Below are 13,364 nucleotides of genomic sequence, written 5' to 3' on the forward strand. Positions count from 1 at the left end.
GGTCTCTTCCACCTCTATGATTCTAATTGAGCAAAAGAAGTTGTAGCATGAACTTTTTTAGTATTCTCCATGTAGCTGAGAAAGTAGACAAAGGCTGCCTCCAGAGTATTCTGGCCCTGAAATTGCCCACACTCCCCACCATTACCTGTGCATTGCTGTATGTACAACTCCTCTTTTGACTCTGTCAGCAGAATAGTCTATTGCACTATGGCAAAGCATTCTTCCCGCATGCTCAGCATGAGTTACCCATATGTCACTAACAAAATGCTTCTCTCAGTGTGTGCTTAAATAGATCACATATATAAATCGCACCATGCAAAAACAGCATTGTCTGGGGAGACTGTTATCAGAATGCAATTTTTCAAAAAGGCTGGGGCATCTCCCTCTCCCCATATCCCTTTGGCCTGGGCTATTTTTCATGCCACATTCAAAAGGGATATGGCCAGTATGGAATAAAAGTGGAGGAAACCTCAGCATATTTCTCCTGATGCTGCAAAGGGGCTTCTCCATGGGCCTTGTTCTTCAGTACTTCATCATGTCAGTATTGCTGAGTCTGCATAATACCCAACCAAGCACTGTCAGTTCTGATGAAGTAGCATATGGCTCCAATTGTAAAAAGTCAGGGTATATATATATATATATATATATATATATATATATATATATATATATATATATATCCTTATTGTAGTTATTGTTGTAAAGAACACAGTTTTTTTGCATCCCACTTTGACGGGAAAGTCATGCAAAGGCACAAAGAAAGAATGCTGGTTTGATATATGGAGATCTGCCAGGGAGTTTCTGCTAGAAGCTTTGCTAGAGAAAAATAAAATAAAATATTGGCTTAGCACAGTTTTGGGTTTTGAGGCTCAATTAAAATGCCAAGGATGGCACAATGCAGCTTATTGAGCGGACTGTTGATTTCTTTTGTGGTGATGATTAATGCTCTAGGGGAAGGCTGCTGGCCAGTTGCTTCTCTACAGGTAGAGACAGGCAGGAGTATGTGAGTTGAATGCATCTTAATACAAGCATCACTGCATGGAATATCACACAGGTAAAGCCCTATGATGCCACTTTAACTAACATAGTAACTTCCTACGGAATCCTGGGATTTGTACTTGAGGAGGCACTAGATACCCCATCCTAAGCTGCAAATGTGAGCCAGCATGACATATTTGTTTGAATGTTGGACTGTGACTCTGGAGACCAGGATTCAATTCTCTGCTTGGCTGTGAAACTCACTGCACCCAGTGAAACCCACTGCACCTTGGGCAAGTAACACTCTTTCCGTCTCAGGGGAAACCAATGGGAAACTCCATTGGAACAAATCTTGCCAAGAAAATCCAATGACCCTTAAAGTTCGCTTTAGGGTTACCATAAGCTGGAAATGACTTGAGGGCACACAACAACAACAACAAGAAAAACTGCAAATTCCAGGATGACATAGGATATTGCCATGGCAGTTAAACTGGAATCATAGCACTATAACTGTGTAGTGTGAAAGGACTCTAGATTGTCATAGGTTCTGCATACTTTTTGTAGGGAGGGTTGCACTTCAAACACCTCCCAACAGAAAAACCTGTTTGACAGAATGACCATGAGACTAGTGAAAGAAATGCCCAAAGAGCTGGGCTGAGAATTTTTTTTAATTAATTTTTTGATTACAGCTCTGACAAACCTGGCCATGTTTTCTGGGTGATTTTGGAGGGTCGTAGTTCAAGGCTCTTGTGCTCCACCAGTTTTTCAAAGGGTCTGGGAAGGGTGCTCAGAGTTTGGGAGTGGCCACCAAAAAGGCTCTTTCCCGTATTCCTATCAGATATACTTTTGAGGATGATAGAGTGGAGAGAAGAGCCTTCCAGAAGATTTAAAGACACAGGCAGGCTTATTTGGGAGACAACCTGGGCCTGAGCTGTTCACAGATGGGTCTGTACACCCATTTTAATTTCACATAGAGTCCATGCTGTGTTGGGAAAACCCTGAGTTATTATGGGAAATGCCATGCAGACATCCTTGAAGTCCCATTTCTGGTGTTACCACTGCCACCACCATTAGACAGCGGTATCACAGAGGCATTTGTTCCATGGGAGAAAAGGACTGTCTCCCCCTTCCCTGTTCTGGCATTGTTGTGTTTGGATGATGCACAGTCTGCTTACTTGGTTCTGGTGAGGGCAGTCTGGACATCTGGCATATCCTGCACCAGAATTGAGACATAACAAATGTACAACAGAGTAAAATAACCATTACGCTAAGCCAAAATCTTCTGAACTTTGGTGTGTGTGCTTTCCCTACAGCCCCAAATGGATGTTGTACTCTGGACAACAATAATCTCTGAGGCAAGTGGTCATGTCCACACTATCCTATATAGTTTGGGAGTTGCAAATTAGAAATTTTAACACCTCCGAAGTCAGGAAGACAGGCAATTAAGGAAAGATGTTTTGCTGGACAAGCCTGATAAGGCTGATTTACAACTTAATTCTCAATCTGGACATTGCCAGAGCAAGCAATCTTTTACAATGCAGATTTGATTTGCCTTCAGGCTAGTTTTTGCCACCATTGCCTTCAGGCGAGTATTTGGCAATAAAAGATCCCCAAAATTCTTTATCAGTGGGCTAGTTGGAAGGCATAGGGACACTCTGTCACTGTGAACTCTGATCGGTCCTGGTATGTCTGTTTCTTCCTCTGCTCACCTGAACAGCCATATCCCATGCCATCTCCCCTCACAATTGGATCCAGAGTCAAATCTCGTCTTGTGTAAGTATCACCGTTAGTTCAGCCTCCAACTATTCCAAACTAACTCCTGATTTCCTTAGTTCTGGCATGTACGTGTGAGTGAATGTGGATTGTTGTGTGACTTTCTTCCTTAATAAAATAAGTGCTTTATTTAGAAAATTCTGCTTCTGCAATATTCCTTTGATCACTTTTCTCTTAGTATACATAAGGGAAATGGGCTTGAGGGTCCTTGTAGCCAACCCAATAAATTGAGCTAAATAAGCCCCCCCCCCAAAGAGACTCTTGGCTACATAACTTACCTGTTGCTCAAGATCATCAGGAAACATCTGGAGCTCTCCATCTCCGCACCAGCTGTCTGTATGGATGTCTTGTTGGGCCACCCAATGCATCTGCTGCTGTTGTGGGTTATCTGTTCTGATCTTAGAAGTGAGTGGCTCATGATGGCAGTGGACATGCCAGGTAGCTCAGTCTAAACAGCCACTGTGGTATGAGGACAAAGGCTAAGGTAATGGAGGGGAGGGGACAGGGAAGATGTGGAGCCAGAATACTCTGGGAGTATCCTGATTAGTATTCTGTGGGGTCCTGGGGTACCCTGATTAGTGCAGATAAGGCTTAGGAGCATCACCTCTGATATTTTGCTCTTCTAGAGCTAGACCCAGCCCTGCCATGCTCCATCTAGCTTAAGATTTAAAACAGACTGTGATCCATCACATTTCTAAAACTATTCATTCTGTGGCTCAGAACTTGAAGAAAATTCCCAGAATCTCCCAACTATCATGCTGGCCTGGAGTTTGTGCGAGTTGTAATTCAAAAAGCTTTGGCTTATGATTGTGGTGGGCATGCTGAAAGATCATTGAGTAAGGGACACCTATATCCAGCTCTATTAAAAATAAGTGGCATTTTTGATTCCTTCTTTCAGTGACCTGCTAAATTTTGCTTTAAATAAAAAGTAAACTAGGGACAATTAATTTGTCACCTATTGGCATATTTCTAAGATCTATAAATTATTATTTGACATAATTATTTATAAAACAGAAAATCTATAGATTTGGGACCAGTTTATTTAAAATATTTTATTTCCCACCCTAACTTTGCCTGGATATTGAGATCTTTGAGGGAAGATCGTTCTCTTGGTCTCACTATTTGCAGAGACGTATTTCATGGAGACATGAAAGGAAGCCTTCTTGGTAGTTCCTCCCATACAATGGAACTCCTTTCCAAAGGATATGTGTGTGTGTGTGTGCCTTTTAAATTGCATTTTCAAAGCTTTTAAAGAAAAGTTTGTCATTTGCTCTTACTACAGTCAGCCACCTTGAGTGCTATTTGCTGGGGGGGATGGCAGGATGTACATTTAATAAGTGAATAATGAGTGAGACCCTGTTTTCTGAAGAGCTTTAATGGACTAAACTGGATTAATGACTGAATAGGAGAAATTTGTATGCCGACATGAGTCACCCACTTGGCATGAATATTTTACACTGTATAGCCTTGGTTTTGAAAGGCAACATTAATGAGTGCTTCTGGCACTGTTAAGACACATGTCTGCTGGCTTCATCTGTTTGCATAAATTGCTGGTTGATATTAATGGCATTTGTTTGCCATCTGATTCCACATTAGCTTTGGTGTCATTGTCAACAATCTGTTGACACTATTATTTCTAGGCCTGTAACTCTGTCAGAGCTATAAAAGAGCAAGAAGAAACAAAGAATCTCTGAAGAAGAGCTTCTATGATTAGAGGCAGTATACCTTACCAGAGGCTAGTAACCAAAATTTGGAAATGTTATTTGTTGGATTATAGCTCCCAAAATTCTGAGGGGTATAGTTTGAAAAGTAGATTTTCCTGCCTCTGCCAGTTTCAAACAAGAGGGAAAGTGTGTTACTTTCAATCTTTGCTTCAGGACTGGGGAATCTGTGGTACCTTAACAGGATTGCCAGACTGAAATGTTGCGAATGCTCCTTAGCCTTTAATGAATGTGCAGAAGAGGGAATTTCAGCAGCTATTGCTTGTTATACAGCTAGTAAGAAGCAACACCCTGACAAACTTCTCTCTTCTATAAAATCATGAAATTTACAGGAGTACTCTCCAGTTTTCCATGTGGCAACACTATACCCTAGAATGATTTTGCTAGACTGCAGTTGCCACCAGCCCTGGCCCTGACTATTGGCCATGCTGACTAATGGCTTCTGAGAGTTAGCATCCAATATCTAGAGTCATGCTTCTCACTACTACTCTACTTGGTTTGGAAAGGCTTCTAATTGGCTACTGTTGGAAGCACAACGCTTGTGCAAACAATAACAGCCAACAGGTTATTTTTGTTCTTCATGAATCTCATTGGTTGTAATATAATAGTCAATTGGCTATAAGCTCCTTTTTTTCAGAGGGTTACCATGGATGAACATGCACTTTCCTGCTTCTCATGCACAACTTCAGTGCTTAGATGCTCCATCATAAAAAAGGTAGCAACCTCTTGTAATGATCCTTAGGTTTCTGTCTTGGCATCATAATAGCACTAGTGGTAATAAATTTGTTGATTTTTTTATATACTTTCAGAGCTTGAGGGGAAAAAAATCCTTTTTTGACTACAGCTTCTAGAATCCCTAAACAAGAAGAGATTACATTATTAAGGAGTATTCTGTGAACTGGTTGGGAGATTGCTAATGAATCCCAGGTGCTGTAGGCTATATTTCAGAGGAAGAAACTGGCAGAACCATCTCTGAGTATTCTTTGCATAAAAACCTTATGAAATTCTTGGGGTCACCATAAATCGACAGACAACCTGAAGGCATAGACATACAGAGATACCAAAAAACTAAGGCTGACAGACTGTCCAGCAAATATAAGATTATAATATGGGTGTATGATTCCATAAATGCTGGGGCTTCACATTTACAGTTGTTAATGACTGAACATGACCCCCCAAAACCTACATTTTCAGGGTGGCAGTGCTCCAACCAAAGTGTTTCCAAGGTGCCAGAGATAGGGGTGCTGAGAATTGGTTATTGTTATTAATCTTCTAGTTGTGAGGCTCATTCATAGATGAAATCCAGGACATATGTGGCCAAATAACATCAGAGTTTGGTCAATATGAAGAGCCAGAGTGGCATAGTGGTTTAAGCACTGGACTAGGACTCTGGAGACCAGGGTTTAAATCCCAGCTTGATCATGCAAACCCATTGGGTGATCTTGGACACATCACATGCTCTCAGTCTCAGGGAAAGGCAATGGCAACCCCCCACTGAAGAAACGTGCCAAGAAAACCCCATGATAGGGTCATCTAGGGGTCACCATAAGTTGGAAATGACTTGGAGGCACACAACAACAACAACAACAACAACAATGGTCAATATGACAGAAGGTATTAATGAAAAAGAAAGTGTAAACTAAGAGAGGCTGTAGCAGCTTGCTTTTGCCCAGGTCTACTGGGAAGGGCAAGTTTTTGCCCTTTTATCCCCCTTTCTACCTGCTGAGTGAAATGAGAACTACCTCTGAACTTCGAACTCAGATTGCAGAACTTGAATTAAGCTGAGGACTGAGGGAGAATGTGGAAGGAGGAGAGAAACAGGAACATATTTAAAGTAGATAAAAAAGTGGAATGACAGAGAAAGTGGAATCTCCAGCTGCCTGCTCTTGATCTGCCCCATGACCAGATGAGTGCTGAAGATGTCAAATTTCTATGTGGAAATTTAGAGATGTATCAGTCTGATGCATGCAAGATGTCCTTTTTGGATGATGCACGGCTGAACTCCAGTTTTGGTGAGAACAGTCCAGATGACATGCGACACATTTAGCATCAGAAACAGGGTATAACACCTTTACAATGAATGTTAAAAATGTACCTCTTACTCTGTATCTTCTGGGAAGATCTGGAAGCCTCACCAGGATGGTTCTCTGCATAGATGCCTCACTGAACTGCCTGGCATGTCTGCTTCCACAGTTGGTTACTCGTTCTAAGGTCAGAATGAGGCACTCAGGCATATGATCATTGCTGGGTGCCTTGTTCCAACCTCAAAAGTCAGGATACCTGTGCAGATGGTTCCCTTGGTGTGAGAACAGAGGTCCAGATAATGGGAAGAGTTCAGGGCAGTTTCAGAACCAGCATACTCTAGGCTGCCCCTGGAGTATTGAGACCCTTGCAGACAGAGCTCTTATGATGTTGACAATGTAGAATCTCAGATGAGTTTTTTAAAGCTCTGGCTAGATGCAAATCATGCTCTCCTTTGGGCAGAAGTGGAAAGTAATTGCAGGATTCGGGTTTCTTAATATTGTAGGATACCATAACCTCCAGAAGCAATTCCAGATGAAAAAAGATTTGTCTGCAATGTGCTACTGTAGAGATGGCAGCTATTTTTTTATTAAAAAAAAACACCAACCTCTGCAATGGAGAAGACCAATGATCCCATTGAGATCTATTTAAAACTGATTATATTGCATGACTATGCTGTTTGCCGCTTAGCTCTGCCCCCCCTCCCCCCCATTTTGGATGCAATTTTTATGTCTCAGAATACTATAGATCGTCTTGCTTAAAGGCACCTCCTGGAGGTCTGACTTTTATTTGGTTTTGTGAAGCCCCTTGGCTGTATTGCATGATAAGTTATTTTAAAAAAAAGATTTCACCTTTGAATCAAAGTATACTGCAGTCAAGAAATCAGAAAAAGAATAGGAATAGGAAGAGCAGCTATGAAAGAACTAGATCATATAGAGTAAAATATACAACTGAGTTTTGATACAGTATTAGTAATATGTAATTATTTTAACTTTTGTAATCACCGTTTTAGTTCTGTCTTTTAAAATTGTTGTTAGCTGCCTTCAATCCTATTCAGGAGAAATCTCTTAAATAAATAATAAACTGAGTACTAAAATTAGAATCATCCAAGCCATTGTATTCCCCATAAGCAAATGTGGGAGTGAGAAATGAACAGTGAAGAAAGTGGATAAGAGGAAAATCAATTTATTTGAAATGTGGTGCTTGAGAAAAGTGCTGAGAATATCACAGACAGCCAAAAAGATGAACAAATGGGTTCTAGAACAGATCAAACTTGAAATTTCCTTGGAAGCCAAGATGATCAAACTGAAGCTGTCATGCTTTGGACGCATCATGAGAAGGCATGACTCATTAGAAAAGACATTAATGCTAGGAAATGTGGATGGAAGCAGAAAGAGAGGAAGACGACATGCTAGATGAATAGACTCTATTAGGGAGGTCATGGGTATGAATCTACAGGACCTAAGCAGAGCAGTGGAGGACTAAGAACAACAGAGGATTATTGACTAAGCTGTTCTTGTTACAGAGGAGAAAGGCACACAGAAGATTCTTGGAAGGATAGAGGTTTAGAAGACAACAGGCCACAAGAAACAAAGGTTTAATCTGCACTGCACAAATAATGTAGTTTTACACCAGTTTAACTGCCATGTCTCATTGCTATGGAATTATGGGTTTTTTAATTTTGTGATATATTTAGCCATCTCTATGAGAGAGCTCTGATGCTACAACAAACTACAAACTACAGAATCCCATAGAATTGAGCCATGACCGTTAAAGTGGTGTCAAGCTGCATTATTTGTGCAGTGCAGATTAGACCAAAGAACCCAAATGGAATGGAACAGTCCACATTCAAATAATCTCTCTGAAATTAGGGTTCCCAGATGTTGAGCCACAGTCAACTTTGTCTGTTGGTTATGCTATCTGCAAATTGTCAACTGACATGTGGGCGTGGACAAAAAAAAATCACGTGAGATTCTGCATTGGGAGATATAGGTGGGGTACAGACCACCCAAAAAGGGCGGCCTGCCGGTGCCTGTTTTTCCTCTGGAGGGAAGCCTCAGCTGACAAACCAGTGCCGTGCGGCACCGTGTAGACGCTGTGTGGCATTTACTGTTAGGAAATGACATGTATGTGACCACAAGATGGAGCTGTAGTGGAACCTATTACAGTTCCAGTGGCAGTTGACAGTTGACACTTGCATTATGGAATGTTGATGCAGTCAGTTTCTTCTGAGAGAGAGTGTCAGTTATGACAGTTGGTGTTAGAGTAACTGCCTCTCTGTTTTTGTTATTATGGTTGTTTGGCTGACAAAGTAATTTATTTATTAAAGTCCTTGTGTAGAGTGAAAGCTTGAAGTGCTATTGTAGTTATTCCTTAAGCCGGGAGCTCAAGGCCGTTTGCAGTAGTGAAGAAATATTTTCCTTCTTGGCCTGAATACTTTTGCAGACATCTCTTCAAAGTCTTTTTCCCTGGCGTCCTGTCAGTGTGGTTCAATTCTACAGGTGGTCGTGGTGGACACGGTGCATCTTTCCACGCCCCAACATTTACATAACAATGGCAGCACCCATGTATAGAGGGCACCGCCATTGTTACACCCTCATCACGTGCGAGGGTTGCGGGTGTGTGGGTGCTCCACCCTCACCAACCCCTAGCACATGACAAGGGTGCCTAAAAGGCCCGTATGTACCAGGCCTATGTTACAATGACAACTCTGTTGTAACTACACCAACCTCCCCAATCTACCTTTGAACCCAGACAGACCAACCCACAGAAATATTTTTGAGACAGTAGAGAATGGGGTGCTCAGAAGAGATGTCCAGCTCTTTCCTGTCGGTGGCGCAATGCAACAAGCATCTGTAACAGGACACCACAGATATACTTGCTGCTGCCTGCTGCAGCATGCCTCACTGCTGGAAGAGGGCTTAATACATCATCAGTCAGTGCCTCAGAAATCCTTCTATTGGTGAGCCTGCCTGGATTCAAAAGCATGTTCTTTGAGGACTGTTTATGGTTTTTGAACCATTGCAATAACCATAAATGTGAAGCCCAATAGCTGGGGTTCACACTTCCAGTTGTTACAATGGTGCAATGACCCTAAGTCATAATGCTCCCAATGCAGAACTTCAGATGGATTTGGATAATAAATCCAACCATGATGTCATCAGTCTGGCTTACAACATTAAAAATGCAAAATAGGATGTCAGTTCCTGTTCTCCCTTGTCTTCTGTGATGTATTCATGTTTTTAAGTCTAAGTCTCAGTCTGAGACTTGAACTGAGACCTTCAAATCACAAGTAAACTCTCAAGGCTTTGCAAGTCAAGTCTCATGTTGAGTCTCAAGTCTGAGAACCAATTTTAACTGTAATCTGCTTTGCTTCCTTTGTGAAAAGCAGAATATAAATATTATTATTATTATTATTATTATTATTAAAAAGGAAGTGGTGGGGGTATGTGTGTGTAGATGTTTGTGGAGGTTTAGTTTCAATAACTAAAAAAATCAAGAAGACATGCACAAAGGTTCAAAAAAAATATTATAGGCAATTTATTAAGATTGCATTTTAGAAAAATGAGGTCTATTCAGCAGCCTGTTCCTGCTGCACATTTGAAGAGCCTGTTAAAGCTTTTCCTAGGAACGGCATGCAAGTCTTGTTACCACAGCATGGGATGCATTTCTTGGAGGTGGACAGTAAGCCTGTTAGGCAATGGACTTGGGGGAGGGATCTACAAGAGGCGGGGATTCCTGTACAACAAATATAAAGTACCACTTCTTTCATGTGACCATTAGGAAAAAAAAAACACAATGTGATGGAAGTATTGTTCTGAGGAGGAAAATTGTTTTTCATTCTGTAACAGTTCTGAATGAAGTTAGGCCAGCAAGTTGATTGTTAAAAATGTACAAGTCATGAGTTGAGCCAGTGCCTCATTTATTGCCCAGTCAAGTCATTGAAGTGACTTGATTCTGACTTAAGTCCAAGTCAATTGGGTTGGGTCTACATCACTACTTTTCTTCCCAGAAGCTTCTATATCTATATATTGCTATTTATCGCAATAGCAAATACATTTCTATACTACTTATCAGTATACTGAATCACTCCCTAAGCAGTTTATAATGTGTCCCCAATAAGCTGGGTACTCATTTTAGTGACCTTGGAAGGATGTCAGGCTGAGTTGACTCTGAACTTCTGGCTGGTATTGAAACTTGTGGTTTATGAATGAGTGGCTGCAGTACAGGCATTTAACCACTGTGCCACTCTAGCTATTGCTGAGTTTTTTAAGGTCAGAGCAGAAGCATTGACAGTTAAGAGCAATGATTTAGCCGTGTTCTCATGGGAACTTGTTCTTCTAGCTCTGTGGCTCTCATATTTTCTGTTTGGTCAATGAGAATTACTGGCCACTGATTGGTCAGTGAGAATTATCTGGCATTGCTAAGGGGTTTGAGATATAAATGCGTTTTTTACAATTGGCTTATTGCCTCTTCTTCCTTTTCTTGGTGTTACACTGTGGCTCGTGCTTTAGTCTTGAAATTCTGTCTTACTGCCTTTTGGTATCTGATCTTCTACTCCAGCGAGGCCCATACTATGACATATAACTATAGTTGGGATTAGTTAAGCTTTATTACTTTTGCTGGTTGCACTTTTCCCAAACATTGCTGTGGCTTTATGTACATTTTAGTCCTATTCCCCCTTTCACTTGTAAATAAATTGACTTTCTTATAGCATTGTGTGAGCTTCATTCTAAATTGCTTTGATATTAAATTCAGCACCTTTGCCCTTGGTTGTTACAGCTGTTCAGAGGTTTCTGGCTTGAGATTCTGAGCCTGAAGGTATGCTTCTTGTTTCCTTTGATTCTTAGGGACATCCTGTAAGATCTGAGTCTTCTGGACCAGGATGAAGTGGACAAAAGAGGTGGTGGTAGGTAGGATTGCCAAGTCAAGATTATGCTTGGCCCTGAGATTTCAGGTCCAAAATTTGAAACCTAGGAGTGACTCTTTGTGACATCATAGAAGTTGATGTCTTTAAGCATGCCACATCAGCCAAACTTGTACAGAGTGTGTTAAATAAAAAACACCAACTCCAACAAACAAAGAACACACACACACACCTTGCAAGATAGCACTTCCCCTTCACCCTCTAGACCAAAGAAGAGGAGGCAAGCCCTGAGTCCTGCCAACTCTAGTGACAGGTTATGTTGTAGGACTGTTGTTGGATCCTGGAGTCCTTGTTTGGCTCTTTGGCTGAATGCCCACTCTTCATGCACCTGTGACAGTGAGGATCCTAGGTTGGCAAAGGCTGGTCCAGGGGAAGGAGTGGAAAAGAAAAAGATCAAGGGAATAACAGATAAGGAAATCTAGGAGAAAAAAAGGGGTAGAAAAAAAGAGATGTGTTTGTCCAGGAACTGTAGAAATGACATAATGCATTATAATGCAGATGATATTTTAATGTGTCAGTGGGTTAATGATGTTTTGTGTGTGCACAATCTTGTTTCAGAGTTGAGCCAGATGACCTTCATCTCAATTTCAGTCACACAGTTCAAGACTTGCACAACTGAAAACACGTCCAGTTCACAGAATTACATCTGGTTCATTACATCCGGTTTCACCAGCTGCATTTTGTTAGGCCTTCAAGCAATCAGCCATCTTTTTGACATTTCACTGGAAGGAACCTGTTACCCATTTAAAAAGAAAAAGAAAATGTCCTGAACATAACAGAAAGGTTAACATATGAAGAGAATCCCCCTCTAAATGCTAAATAATAATAAAAATATCAGGCTGTGCTAGTTTTGAGTATCAATACCGAATGAACTTATTACTGCTGAAGAAATGAGTTAAATCAGAAGTCTTTAATGAAATAACTTAATGCAATTTTCATTCAAAGAAATTTTATTTTCCCATATCCTTTCCAACGTCTGCTCACAGTAGTGCAGTAAGATTGTGGGTATGGGAGACAATGCCCTTAAAAGAGACTTGTTGCCTACACTGATTTTGTTCTGCTCTGTCTTGGGAGAATGCTTGAAAGAGCAGCAAGCACATTTTAGCACAAAAGAAAGGCACTTCTTTCCCTGCAGAAAATTGTTTGTTTTCATACATTAGGAGAAGAATAAAAGCTGTTTGTGTTCATGCTGAAGAGAAACAGTGCTGAATTCTCCATCATGGTCAACATTACATAGCTTTATGTACACTTAGATAACAACAACAACAACAACAACATTATTATTATTATTTCAACAACAGCAGCAGCAACAAAATATTTATTTATAACACTCTGTTCACCAAAGGGTGGAACATCAGACATACATAATCAATTATTATTATTATTATTATAATCAAGAACAAAACAATAAAACACAACATTATAATATGCTAGAGATAAAATCCTCATCACCCCACCACACTGAGCAGTTTAATCTGGTGATTCAAGGAGCAAGGTCTTCAACCCTTTACAAAAATGGGGAAGAATTTCCTCCAGCTGGAGGTACAAAAGAAGATTATTCCACAAATACAGAGCCAGATCCTGAAAGGCTCATAGCCTTGACAGAGCTGTATACAATGGTGGAACTGCCAATAATCCTTTGCCAGTAGATCTTAAATTTCTAAATGGTACATTATAGGTTAGCCAAGCTGCCAGGTACTGGGGGGAAGTAAAAGTGCAGGGCCTTAAATACCAGGACCAAAAGCTTCTAATGACCTGCACTGATAACCAGTGGAGGGATCTACAAGGGGAAGATCTAAAACCACCTGAATGGCAGTGGTTATGGATTAAAACCAGATGAATAAGAGCAGGAAGGTAAAACTGCCAGTAGGCTATTACAGTTAGCTCTCCATGTGCACGGATTCTTTATCCACCGGTTCAAGAATACATAGGTTGAAAATATT

At 40.8% G+C, this 13,364-nt stretch overlaps 1 long non-coding RNA gene across 1 annotated transcript in view; it reads right to left on the bottom strand.

Moving 5' to 3' along the window:
- Window positions 1-11,921: 11,921 nt before the first annotated feature.
- Window positions 11,922-13,364, bottom strand: part of LOC121927760 — a 5,004-nt gene continuing 3,561 nt past the window's right edge. Inside the window, exon 3 of the long non-coding RNA XR_006103332.1 lies at window positions 11,922-12,154. This is a non-coding gene — a long non-coding RNA (uncharacterized LOC121927760). The remainder of the gene's footprint in view (window positions 12,155-13,364) is intronic.

This window comes from Sceloporus undulatus, chromosome 4 (genome assembly GCF_019175285.1).
Source record: "Sceloporus undulatus isolate JIND9_A2432 ecotype Alabama chromosome 4, SceUnd_v1.1, whole genome shotgun sequence".
NCBI lineage: Eukaryota > Metazoa > Chordata > Lepidosauria > Squamata > Phrynosomatidae > Sceloporus > Sceloporus undulatus.